Below are 13,126 nucleotides of genomic sequence, written 5' to 3'. Positions count from 1 at the left end.
TCTCCCCGCTCCCCTCTCTCCCCTCTCCCCTCTCCCTTCTCCCCTCTCCCTTCTCCCCTCTCCCCTCTCCCCTCTCCCCTCTCTCCTCTCTCCTCTCTCCTCTCTCCTCTCTCCTCTTCTCTTCTCCAGTACCCAGCCAGGCTCTCACAAAGCATCATCCTGACTGGGATGCTGAAAAGGTAAAAATCTAATACAAGTAGTGGAAAACCTGAAGTCCAATGGAGCTCATCAGTACATGCTCCATTATCACAAATGGAATATTTGCCTGTCACCATTTTTCTCCTGGTTGTTATCATGTCAAGACTGCAAATACTCTATCCACAGGGAGCTGAGGGGTGCTATGCTTTTAAGATATTCTATATGCACGATAAGACTTCCTTCTCTGTTAGCTTGCTTATCATTTGACTATTTCTTTTGAAGAGAGAAACAGATGGCAGCATTCACTGTAATAAGTGCAGAGAAACGTGCCAGCCAATTAGGGAGGTTTCAACTGACTGAAAATCTGGATCCTTTTCCAGTGTTTTGGTGATTTTCCCCTATCCTGTGTGTCTAGAGGCAATTTTTATTTATCATTTGTTTAATAGAATCATAAAATTAGAGATTAAAGGAATCGTAGGACTTTAAATCTCTAGCGATGAGCCTGAAAACAAAGAGCTGAAATACAGTTTATGGGCTACTTTTTTTTTCCCCCCAAGGATCATTATGGTCTGCCATAAAGCAAGAAATGCCAAAACCCAAATCTCCTTGTTAATGTGAGCCCTTTCCTTCATTTGATGGGGCTGGGATAAACTGTGCTTGTGGATGATCTTCAAGTATCACACTGGTGATAACAAAGAGAAGTTAAAGGCAGGGAAGTAAAAGTCTAGCCTTGAGCTCCATGGTAAAGGGTTGGACTTGATGATCTATGAGGTCTCTTCCAACCTTGGTGATATTGTGATACTGTGAAACTGCTTCTTGGAGTCCTTGGAGGCCGAGAGAGACCTGCTCTAGGGTAGGGTGTCCCTGGCCATGGCAGGGGAGTTGGACCTAGATGATCCTTGTGGTCCCTTCCAACCCTGATTCTATGATTCTATTTAGTAATTCTTCAGGCTCTAGCACATCAAGCTCTGTCTCATCCAATAAATCTCCTTTCAGATATCACAACAGGTTTTAATTAACTCTTTCTTAAATCCTTGATGTCAGGTCAAGTTCCCAAAACTGTGAAACTGTCATTCCAACAGTTCACTTCTCAACTTCCTCATCAGGGAAGGTTCCCATCCACTTATTCCCTACCAAATAAGGGAGACTTCCCTCAGAATAAAAACCAGAAACCTTGGATCCAAAACTAGAAGTCCCTGCTGGAAGTGCTGCTCAAAACTGCTGTGTCCCTTATGCATCTGTGTGCTCCTCTCGCAGTTAGCGTTACCGAGACCGTGAGAAAAGCACATTTTAGCCTCTGATAGATGATTTAATTCCTTGGTTGTGTAGTGCTTTGATCACTTCACTTGGCTGTTCTGCATTCCTGTCCTCACTGTTCCACTGTTTGATTTCAGAGGCAGAACGACACAAGTTTCTCTGCTGTAGCATTTTCATCACAACTTCTATTTTCCACTTTATTCTTCCACAACTTCTCTTTGCCTTTCTTAAGATGATAGCCCAGAATGTCTACTGTAATGGCATTATGTATATTTCTCTACTAACCTTTTGGTATCACTCTTCTTCAATGACTTTACAATTGCAGTCAATGAGCTTCTAAGCATGTAACCTCAAGCAAACCTGGTGCCACTTACTAGGATAAATTTAGTCTATGAAAGATGAAATTCTGCTTCAAGCACTAAAGCAATTTTCTGAGTAGCATATCAGCTTTTATCAAGCTCGGATTATTCTTCCTAAAGGAAGATATTGAGTATGTTTATGGGTGACTGTGGTCACTCTGGGAAGCATTTGGTGGTAGTTAAGGGTAAAATAGTGATTGTTCTTCAAAATTAGAAACAACTGGTAGCTCTGCAGCCGTGATTTAAGTGTCTTTTTTGCTTTTCCTTTTTTCCTTTGTTCAAATTCTTTCAGACCACAACACTCTGTGTTGTTCAGTGATTGAATGCGTTTGGACTTAGGGAACTTCTCATTTAATGCTGCTCTCCATTGTTCTTGGCTGAAGCCCAAGCCTCACATCTTCCAGTTGCAGAATTCCTTTCTGCAAGCTCCGTCCTTTGCTGAAGGCTCAGTGTAACACGAGACCGTGCCCATTTCCCAGCAGGCAGCACATTAAAGGTCTGTGTGTGGACCAGCTGCAAAGACAGGTGTTATTCTCCTTTCCTTTCTTCTTCTCCCCTTACTTGGTCTTGTAACTTCCCTAACATACCATCAAGTTCTGAAAGAAATGAATCAAGCTTGGAGAAAGCTCTGATTCAGATGGTGTGGAGCTGGGGATTTTGGTCTGAAGTTGAATGCTCTTAACCACTTGCTTACCACATTTTCATTGGGCCTTTATGAGAGTGAGCCAAGCTAAAAATTCAGCGTTGGGATAACTGCAGAGATCACAGGCACTGAGCAGTCATCTTTTCAGGCCACTCTGCCCGGCAGATGCTGCCGGAGCCTCGAAGTTGGGATATCTGGGCAGAGTCCAAGGGGATGGTGTTCAATAGCTCCAAGTGCAGGGTGCTGCACTTTGGCCACAGCAACCCCATGCAGAGATACAGGCTGGGGTTGGAGTGGCTGAGAGCAGCCAGACAGAGAGGGATCTGGGGATGCTGATTGATACCCACCTGAACATGAGCCAGCAGTGTGCCCAGGTGGCCAAGAGAGCCAGTGGCATCCTGGCCTGCATCAGGAATGGTGTGGCCAGCAGGAGCAGGGAGCTCATTCTGCTCCTGTACTCTGCACTGGTTAGACTACACCTTGAGAGCTGTGTTCAGTTCTGGGCCCCCCAGTTTAGGAGGGACATTGAGATGCTTGAGCGTGTCCAGAGAAGGGCGACGAGGCTGGGGAGAGGCCTTGAGCACAGCCCTACGAGGAGAGGCTGAGGGAGCTGGGATTGGTTAGCCTGGAGAAGAGGAGGCTCAGGGGTGACCTTATTGCTGTCTGCAACTACCTGAGGGGAGGTTGTGGCCAGGGGGAGGTTGCTCTCTTCTCTCAGGTGGCCAGCACCAGAACAAGAAGACACAGCCTCAGGCTCTGCCAGGGGAGATTTAGGCTGGAGGTGAGGAGAAAGTTCTTCCCTGAGAGAGTCATTGGACACTGGAATGGGCTGCCCGGGGAGGTGGTGGAGTCGCCGTCCCTGGAGCTGTTCAAGGCAGGACTGGACGTGGCACTTGGTGCCATGGTCTGGCCTTGAGCTCTGTGGTAAAGGGTTGGACTTGATGATCTGTGAGGTCTCTTCCAACCCTGATAATACTGTGATACTGTGTGATATCCACATTTGTGCTCTGCTCCCCTCCCTCAGAAGACCTGCATGCAAGTGACTGTGTGGAACATGTTCGAGCTGTTCGTGCAGCTCTCACTTGTGTCTGTTTCACATGGATGTTGCTTTATTGTTGGGTCTAACTCGCTGTCCTGGAGTCCTGTACCCCTAAATTCCTCTCCTGCCCGGACTTTGGGGGGAAAGGGGAAAAGCCGCCTGGTTTCCCTCCCCCCTCGCCTGCCCTGCAGCCGAGAAGGGGGCGGGGACTGCCCCGTGAGTTCCCGCGCTGGAGCCAGGCTGGGACTGGCCGTGCGCATTCGCGCCTAAGGTGTGGTAACTCTGCCCTTTGTCTAGCGAAGGTTAGAAATATTGGGGGTCTTCCTGTTTTTGGGGTTCCCACTTTGGAGTTTGCCTGTGCCTGGACATACCTACCTGCCTGAGCTCACTCACTCTCCTCGCCTTGACTTCAGAGATCTTCAAAGGGACTGTTCCCTATTTACACCTTTGTGAACCTAACAATCCTTAACGACTCTTAATTGTCTGGAATGGGCTGCCCTGGGAGGGGAGGTGGTGGAGTCGCAGTCCCTGGGGGTCTTCAAGAAAAGACTGGATGAGGCACTTAGTGCCATGGTCTAGTTGATTGGATAGGACTGGGTGATAGGTTGGACTGGATGATCTTGGAGGTCTCTTCCAACCTGGTTGATTCTGTGATTCTATGATTCTAAGCCCTACGAGGAGAGGCTGAGGGAGCTGGGATTGGTTAGCCTGGAGAAGAGGAGGCTCAGGGGAGACCTTATTGCTGTCTACAACTACCTGAGGGGTGGTTGTGGCCAGGAGGAGGTTGCTCTCTTCTCTCAGGTGGCCAGCACCAGAACGAGAGGACACAGCCTCAGGCTGTGCCAGGGGAAATTTAGGCTGGAGGTGAGGAGAAAGTTCTTCCCTGAGAGAGTCATTGGACACTGGAATGGGCTGCCCGGGGAGGTGGTGGAGTCGCCGTCCCTGGAGCTGTTCAAGGCAGGACTGGACGTGGCACTTGGTGCCATGGTCTGGCCTTGAGCTCTGTGGTAAAGGGTTGGACTTGATGATCTGTGAGGTCTCTTCCAACCCTGATAATACTGTGATACTGTGATCATTCACCTGCAGCCGCTGAAAGGTGGAGAAAGGCAGACCGTGAGCAAGCCAGCCTGATCGTGAGTTATTTGGCTCAGCTTCACTTTAGTAAGAAACCACTGTTAATTAATAGCTAAAGCCTTTTCCAACTTCTGACTTCCAAAATAGTCAGATTATTGATGGTATCCCTGTAGGTAATTCTCATGCGACTGAATCTGCTAATTAAACTAAACTCATCTTTGTATATATAGTTTTGGGGGTGGGTTTTTGGGAAATAAAATTAACTATTTTTGTATAGTTTCCCAACTCGGCCACATATTAATTCCTGCCTCCGCAACACTCGCTACAGCTGTGGGACTATCTCTGACTGTCAGAGGCTGTCTCTGTTCTAATGGTCAGAGATCTGTAGGAAGAATACATAAGGGCAAAGAAGGAAGTACAGTGAGATGCAGTCCAAACCTCAGCCTAGTTCCTTTACCATTGTTGATGAAATAATATCTTTCTGCTGCCGTCACTATCACTTGTGTGATGGTTTGGGTGTTCCCTGCCCCCCCACACTTTAGAAATCACCCAGACTAGACTCAGCCAGCTCTGGAAATATGAATGAAGCTTATATTTACAGCTGGCACAATAGACAAGCAGAGATTTACAGTATAGACAGTTATAGACAGGAATAGACAAGGGAAAACAGAAACACAACAGCCCTCCCAGAAACCTGAGTCCCCAGGAGGGGCTCCCAACCACCCCTTCACCTGCCCCCTACCCTCTCAACCTTACCCCAGTCCCAAGGAAGAATGGAGGTTTGGCCAGGGGGTTAGGAAGCAAAGTGGGTTAGTCCAAAATGGAGAGTGAGGTTAGAGAGATGCAGCTCAGCCAGCAGCCCCAGCCAGAGTGGTTATCTAATGTTTTTGTTTCTTGTTCCTATACATCTCAGCAAGGCTGTGAGTGCAGTACCCATCACCATTGTTTTCTTTCCACAGCCTGTAGTCTAGTTCTTCTCACCAAAACATTCTAGCCTGCTTCAGACTAGCACAACTTGCTTTCAGTGTTCTGCTCAATGTCTCATTTAAACCATAACCTTTTTTCAGTGATCAGTTTCTTATGAATGCCTGTACAATATCACATGGGCTTCTGTAGGTAACATGGAAAAAAACACCTTCTAGAAGCAGAATCTTTCTTAGAGGAAGGCAGCTTCTCTAAAAACAAGCAACAACTGGAACTTAAATCAACCCAGAGCTGTAACTTCCTTTCTAGCCAGCAATATGGGTTCAGTCCAGTGGTCTATTCATCAGGTAACATAATTTTGAGGAAGATTTACCAGTCTCCATCAGGTTTGTGGGCTTGCTTGATAGCAGAACAAAGGGACACAGTCTCAAGTTGTGTCAGGAGCAGTATAGGCTGGATGTTGGGAAGAAGTTCTTCATAGAGAGAGTGATTGGCATTGGAATGGGCTGCCCAGGGAGGTGGTGGAGTCGCTGTCCCTGGAGGTGTTCAAGAAAAGCCTGGCTGAGGCACTTAGTGCCATGGTCTGGTTGACTGGCTAGGGCTGGTTGCTAGGTTGGACTGGATGAGCTAGGAGGTCTCTTCCAACCTGGTTGACACTTAGAGCCATGGTCTGGTTGATTGGATAGTTCTGGGTGCTAGGCTGGACTGGAGGATCATGGAAGTCTCTTCCAACCTGATTGGTTCTATGATTCTATGATTATCTGAAATGTCTATGTGCCCTATGGTACTGTGAAAGACTCAAACCCTGTCTGGTATTACAGCATGCAGGTATCACTCTGTCATCTTGAAATTATCACAGGGAAAACTAATACTGGGGCCCCTGGAAAAAGATGTTTGTTTTTGCAGTGTGTCTAGGTTCTAATTTAAACTTCCAGAGACTTAAATATAGTTAATAGAACCAATAACAATTCATAGGATGCCTTTTCCTCTTCCCCCCCTTTTTCCAAAGAAAGGGAATTAGATGTAGAGAGGAAGAGGTAAACCACATGCAAATAAATAGTCTCACTTTGATTTGGAAGCTAAAAGAAGCATCATAGGATCAACCAGGTTAGAAGAGACCTCCAAGCTCATCCAGTCCAACCTAGCACCCAGCCCTAGCCAGTCAACCAGACCATAGTACTAAGTGCCCCAGCCAGTCTTTTCTCCAACACCTCCAGGGATGGTGCCTCCACCACCTCCCTGGGCAGCCCATTCCAATGCCAATCACTCTCTCTGCCAACAACTTCCTCCTAGCATCCAGCCTATAGTGCCCCCAGCACAACTTTGGCAATAAATAAAAGATATTTGAGATAGGGAAGTTACAAAAGGTGTAGGGAAGGGAAAACAAGATACAAAACATATAAATACAACCAGATTTGATGGCAATGGGTTTGTCTGCCTCGTGGGTTATGGCCACATGGTAAAACAAAGAGTAGTAGGAGACAGGATGGTGATGCTGGGAGGCAGAGTGAGAGAAACAGAAAGTTCCTCTGTTTTCATAGGGACCTAGAGAGGAAGTGGGAGTGGGAGGGATCAGGAGGACCTGGGGTCAGGGTCAAGACCACTCCCCCCCAGGAAGGTTAACCCTTTACACAGTGGCAGTGCAGCCTGGCCTTTTTATGCCCTACAACAGCTGATGTGGTTGTCTACTTGTAGTTACTGATGATGGTCAGCACAGGGTGGAAAAGCCATGTGGACATACTGAAAACCTTTCTCTGACTCATGCATGGGTTTATGAATGTGTTAACAAGTCAGGAAGCTGTAGCTTCAGTTAAATTCCAGGGTAGTAGTTGATTTAACCTTTCTGTTATTTATTTGGTTAACAGAATGAACATTTTCTACTGGATATTTTGATATTCTGATGTACTGCTTTTGATCAAAACAAATTATGGCAGTGTTGCTTGGAAAAGGGGATTTGTTGCAAAGAAGAAATTGTCATTTAAATGCTTTGACCAAACCAAATCCCTCAGCACAACATCTCATCACTAGGAATTGCTGTGGTTGCAAAGGACCACCAGGAGCATCCAGCCCAACCTTTATCCCAGCAGCCTTCATCACCAGACCATAGCCTCAAGCACCACATCCACTTTCCTTTTAAACACCTCGAGGGATGGCAACTCCACCACCTCCCTGGGCAGCCTGTTCCAGTGCCTGACCACCCACTCAGGAAAGAGCTTCCTCCCAACAGCCAACCTAAACCTCCCCTCATGCAACTTGAGGCCATTTCCTCTTGTCCTGTCATTAGTAACTGGGGAGCAGAGACCAGCTCCAGCCTCACCACAACCTCCTTTCAGGTAGCTGCAGAGGGCAATAAGATCCCCTCTCAGCCTCCTCTTCTCCAGACTAAACACCCCCAGCTCCCTCAGCTGCTCCTCATAGCTGATGTTCTGCAGACCTCTCCCCAACCTCATCACCCTTCTCTGCACTGCTCCAGCACCTCAATGTCCCTCCTGTACTGTGGTGACTGAAACTGGACACAGTACTGGAGGTGTGGTCTCACCAGTGCTGAGTACAGGGGCATGAGCACCTCCCTGCTCCTGCTGGTCACACATTGACATGTGAGACATGCATCTCCTTAAAGTCTGTTTCACTTGTAACATAACAGATACCCAGAGGGCATGATCATAGACAATTATTCCCCCAAATCTCTAAGTTGGTTCTGGGGTTACTTCCCAGAGCTTTGACTGGCATTACTTTTTTTGGTGTAATGTTTCCATTAGAGGCTTTATGATGTTTGAATGCAAGTTCAAATTATTTCCATCTCTGAGGGTGTGATTGAATCTGATTTAACAAATACTCAAGTTGTCTCTAAGAACAACATAGTACAGGGTTGGTCAGAAGGTTTTTTGTTTGCTGAGCCTTGCAAATACAGTCTGTGTTTTTTCCTTTCCTTTTTGAGTTGAAATATCTTGGTCAGAATTCCTACCTGTCTGTATTTTTCCATGTCATATCATAAACCCCTTTGGAAGATAAAGATAGATGTGCTGACAGCTGTGGAGGGTTTTTTTTTCCACAGCCACTAATTATAGCTGTTGGTTGAGTCCTGCAGTAGTAATCACACAAAATATTTGTCTTATCAGGACAAGCCTGATATGTGGAGGGGAGTAATTATTTTCTCCCCTGTGTATAATGGTCTGCAGATACCAAAGGAAAAGCAAACCTAGCAAGGGTCATAAGGAGGAGCCAGAAAACTACAGAGCTGTCAGCCTGACCTCAGTGCCAGGCAAGGTGATGGAACAGGTCATCTTGAGTGCCATCACACAGCACCTACAGGATGGCCAAGGGATCAGGCCCAGGCAGCAGGGGTTTAGGAAGGGCAGGTCCTGTCTCACCAACCTGATCTCCTTTTATGATCAGGTTCCTGCCTGGTGAATGTGGGGCAGGCTGTGGATGGAGTCTGCCTGCATTGCAGCAAAGCCTTTGACACTGTCTGCCACAACAAGCTCCTGACACAGCTGGCAGCTCATGGTTTGGACAGATTCACTCTGTGCTGGGTCAGGAACTGGGTGGAGGGCAGAGCCCAGAGAGTGGTGGTGAATGGTGCCACATCCAGTTGGCAGCTGGCACTAGTGGTGTTCCCCAGGAATCAGTGCTGGGCACAGTCCTGTTCAATATCTTAATTGATGATCTGGACGAGGGCATTGAGTCCAGCATCAGTAAGTTTGCAGAGGACACCAATCTAGGAGCAGGTGTGGAGCTGTTGGAGAGTAGAAGAGTCCTGCAGAGGGACCTGGCCAGGCTGGATGGGTGGGCAGAGGCCAATGGGATGAGATTGAACAAGGCCAAGTGCAGGGTTCTGCACTTTGGCCACAACAGCCCCAAGCAGCACTACAGGCTGGGGAGAGAGAGGCTGAGAGCAGCCAGGAGGAAAGGGACCTGGGGGTACTGACAGAGAGTAGCTGAAGATGAGGCAGCAGTGCCCAGGTGGGCAGCAGAGCCAATGGCATCCTGGGCTGGCTCAGGAGCAGTGTGGCCAGCAGGACAAGGGAGGTTCTTCTGCCCCTGTGCTCAGCACTGCTCAGGCCACACCTTGAGTGCTGTGTCCAGTTCTGGGCTCCTCAGTTCAAGAGAGATGTTGAGGTGCTGGAAGGTGTCCAGAGAAGGGCAAGGAAGCTGGTGAGGGGCCTGGAGCAGAGCCCTGTGAGGAGAGGCTGAGGGAGCTGGGGGTGTGCAGCCTGCAGAGGAGGAGGCTCAGGGCAGAGCTCATTGCTGTCTACAACTACCTGAAGGGACATTGTAGCTTCTGCCAGGCACCCAGCAACAGAAGAAGGGGACACAGTCTCAAGTTGTGCCGGGGAAAGTATAAGCTGGATGTTAGGAGGAAGTTCTTCAGAGAGAGTGATTGGCATTGGAATGGGCTGCCCAGGGAGGTGGTGGAGTCACTGTGCCTGGGGGTGTTGAAGCAAAGCCTGGCTGAGGCACTTAGTGCTATGGTCTGGTTGATTGTCTAGGGCTGGGTGCTAGGTTGGACTGGATGAGCTTGGAGGTCTCTTCCAACCTGATTAATGCTATGATTCTATGATTCTAAGAGGGTGACTTGTAGTATTTTTGAGCACCTACCCAAAGACCTGATTTCCCTCTGGTGCTTTATTGACACTTTGCTGTATTTGTCATCTGTTCTGAGGAAACCTTCTTCTTTCTCACCCTCAAACACCAGGGCAATGTGGATGGGTATTGAACAGCAGGTCCTTTTGGTTTCATAAAGAATTTGTTGAGCTGAAGGACTGCAGAATCTGGCTCAGCATTGGGTTAGCTCCATTACAGGGGGTTAGGTTAAATGCATATAAAACCCACGTGAATGTACAGAGCTTCATTTTATCTTCCTTCCAAATCAAGGGTTGATTTTTGAGGTTTTGGCCACAGGTGGTGCTTAAAGCTATTCCACTTCACATCTCAGGATTTAATATATTGATTCAATGGGTGGAATTTTCATGGTGTTGTTGGTAACTGACATTGGCATGAGGGATTACCTTGTCCCCTGGCAACTATTAGAGAAGAAAATTGAGTCATACCTCCTCTCTGTGACTGTGTGTGGACTCTGGCCCACAGCAGGGCTATAGTCTCTCCAAGCCCAATCAGCTGTTGATGTTATGCCTAGTGTGCAAGAATGGGTTCTTGTAAGCCCAGGTTTAATTTGGACTCTCATTTATGCCAATATGTTATTGATGTCAGTGATCTTTCACACAATACTCCTGTAGCATGGAGAATCAGCAAGTTTGCTGATGACACCAAGCTGTGTGGTGCAGCAGCCAGGCTGGAGGGCAGCGATCCATCCAGAGGCACCTGGACAGGTTGGAGAGGTGGGCACAAGCCAACCTCTTGAGGTTCAACAACACCAAGTGCAAGGTCCTGCATCTGGATTGAGGCAACGCCAAGCACAAATAAAAGCTGAGCAGTGAGTGGCTGGAGAGCAGCCCTGATGAGAGGGACTTGGGGGTGCTGCTGGATGAGAAGCTCAACAGGAGCCAGCAGTGTGCACTTGCAGCCCAGAAAGCCAAGCAGAGCCTGGGCTGCAGCAGCAGAAGTGTGGCCAGCAGGGCCAGGGAGGGGATTCTCCCCCTCTGCTTTGCTCTGCTGGGACCCCACCTGGAGTACTGCATCCAGTTCTGGAGCCCCTGGGACAAGAGGGATGTGGAGATGCTGGAGTGTGTCCAGAGAAGGGTCACGAGGATGCTGAGAGGGCTGCAGCAGCTCTGCTGTGAGCACAGACTGAAAGAGTTGGGGCTGTGCAGGCTGGAGCAGAGGAGGCTCCCAGGTGACCTTCTTGTGGCCTTCCAGCATCTGAAGGGGGCTACAAAAAAGCTGGGGAGGGACTTTTGAGGCTGTCAGGGAGTGACAGGACTGGGGGGAATGGAGCAAAGCTGGAGGTGGGGAGAGTCAGGCTGGCCATGAGGAGGAAGTTGTTGAGCATGAGTGGTGAGAGGCTGGAGTGGGTTGCCCAGGGAGGTGGTTGAGGCCCCATGGCTGGAGGTGTTTGAGGCCAGGCTGGCTGAGGCTGTGTGCAGCCTGCTCTAGGGTAGGGTGTCCCTGGGCATGGCAGGGGGGTTGGAACTGGCTGCTCCTTGTGGTCCCTTCCAGCCCTGACTGATTCTATGCTTCTGTGATTCTAGGCTCTGATAGACATGAAGGGTGAAGAACAGACAGTGAAAGGGTGAAGCTTTTGCAGCACACTCTAATGATGTCTGCACCCTTCTTCCCCTCAGTGGGAAGTCCCTGAAGAATCCATCTGCTGTAGAAGAAACCAATGCAGCCTTGGCTGGATTGGCAGAGGGCTGTGTGAGCAGGCTTGCCAGAAGGGAAGAAAGCTATTCCATAGCTTGTGACTTATGGAGGATATGGAAAACACTGTGAAATTTCCAGTGTGTGTGGCCATCATCTCTATTAATACAACAAACCCTCTGAACCTCCTACCTTGCTGTGTTGAGAATTGCTAGCAACACCAATCCTCAGGCTCAGTTTTCAGCTCCTGCTTTCCCTCAGGGCTCCAATGGCATGAGACCATGTGTGTGGTCAGGAAGCACCAGGCTGGGTGATTCACATCTTCCCTGGAGGTACATCCTATACTGGCCTAACTGCAGTCCGAAGTTCTGCACTAAAAATGACCTCTTTCTGTTACAGATGCAAAGGTCTTAACAAGTAAATCAGAACATTGTTGTCTCTGGAGGACAAAAGGATGTTTCTTGGTGAGTGAAGCCCCTAATAGGGGACTAATAAGTGATCTAGGACTACGAGGATGATGAGGGCACTGGAGGGCATGGCTGATGAGGAGAGGCTGAGGGACCTGGGGCTGCTTAGTCTGGAGAAGAGAAGACTGAGAGGGGATTTGATAAATGTTTATAAGTATCTGAGGGCTACCAGGAGTGGAGGGACAGGCTCTGCTCACTGCTGCCTGGGATAGGACAAGGAGCAATGGGTGTAGGTTGCAGCAAAAGAGGTTCTGCCTCAACACAAAGGGGAACTTCTTTCCTGTAAGGGTCCCAGAGCACTGGCACAGGCTCCCCAAAGAGGTTGTGGAGTCTCCTTCTGTGGAGACTTTCAAGGCCTGTCTGGATGTGTTCCTCTGTGATCTGTGTTAGATAGCATTGTCCTGCTGTGGCAGGGGGGTTGGACTTGATGATCTCCTTAGGTCCCTTCCAACCCCTAACATCCTGTGAGCCTGTGATCCTCTCCAAAGTCCATCAGAGGATGTATTAGCATGGAAAGGGAGTGCTGCCTGAAACAGCAAGAGGGAACAGATAGCTTGTGAGAAAACAGAATGTTTACATTCTTCCAACTAATAAGAGGTTTGCTTTCATCCTTGTGGGAAATGCAAGACTCACTGAACATCAGGTAGGAGCTGAAGTTACAGTAGAGTCTGTTTGGTTTTCAACCAAACTTCTAGGGAGTTTGCATCTATGGGCTTCTATCATCTGGTACATTTGTGACATGTACATAAAACACAGGACCAGAAACTGAGCTAAAACCTGCATTTAGATAACACAGCTTCAGGAGGTATGCATCATGGCTGCTGTGCTGTTAATTTCTGTATGGTATGAAGTTTCAGCAAAGGCAAGGCAATGCACACTGGACAGTGTCCTTTAATAGTTAAAATGGATTAAACTCATGGTGGGCCTGTGAACTCACCCAGAAAGTTACCATGGCTCAGCTGATTTA

The 13,126-nt window shown here is 48.4% G+C and overlaps 1 long non-coding RNA gene across 1 annotated transcript in view; it reads left to right on the top strand.

Moving 5' to 3' along the window:
• LOC135180280 (uncharacterized) overlaps nucleotides 1-13,126 on the top strand; it is a 172,537-nt gene that overhangs the window by 144,309 nt on the left and 15,102 nt on the right. The window contains exon 5 of the long non-coding RNA XR_010304356.1: nucleotides 12,092-12,156. This is a non-coding gene — a long non-coding RNA (uncharacterized LOC135180280). The remainder of the gene's footprint in view (nucleotides 1-12,091; nucleotides 12,157-13,126) is intronic.

Source organism: Pogoniulus pusillus, chromosome 13, assembly GCF_015220805.1.
Source record: "Pogoniulus pusillus isolate bPogPus1 chromosome 13, bPogPus1.pri, whole genome shotgun sequence".
NCBI classification, from domain to species: domain Eukaryota; kingdom Metazoa; phylum Chordata; class Aves; order Piciformes; family Lybiidae; genus Pogoniulus; species Pogoniulus pusillus.
The sequence above is the reverse complement of the archived record's forward strand: the minus strand, read 5'-3'. Positions and strand labels throughout refer to the sequence as shown.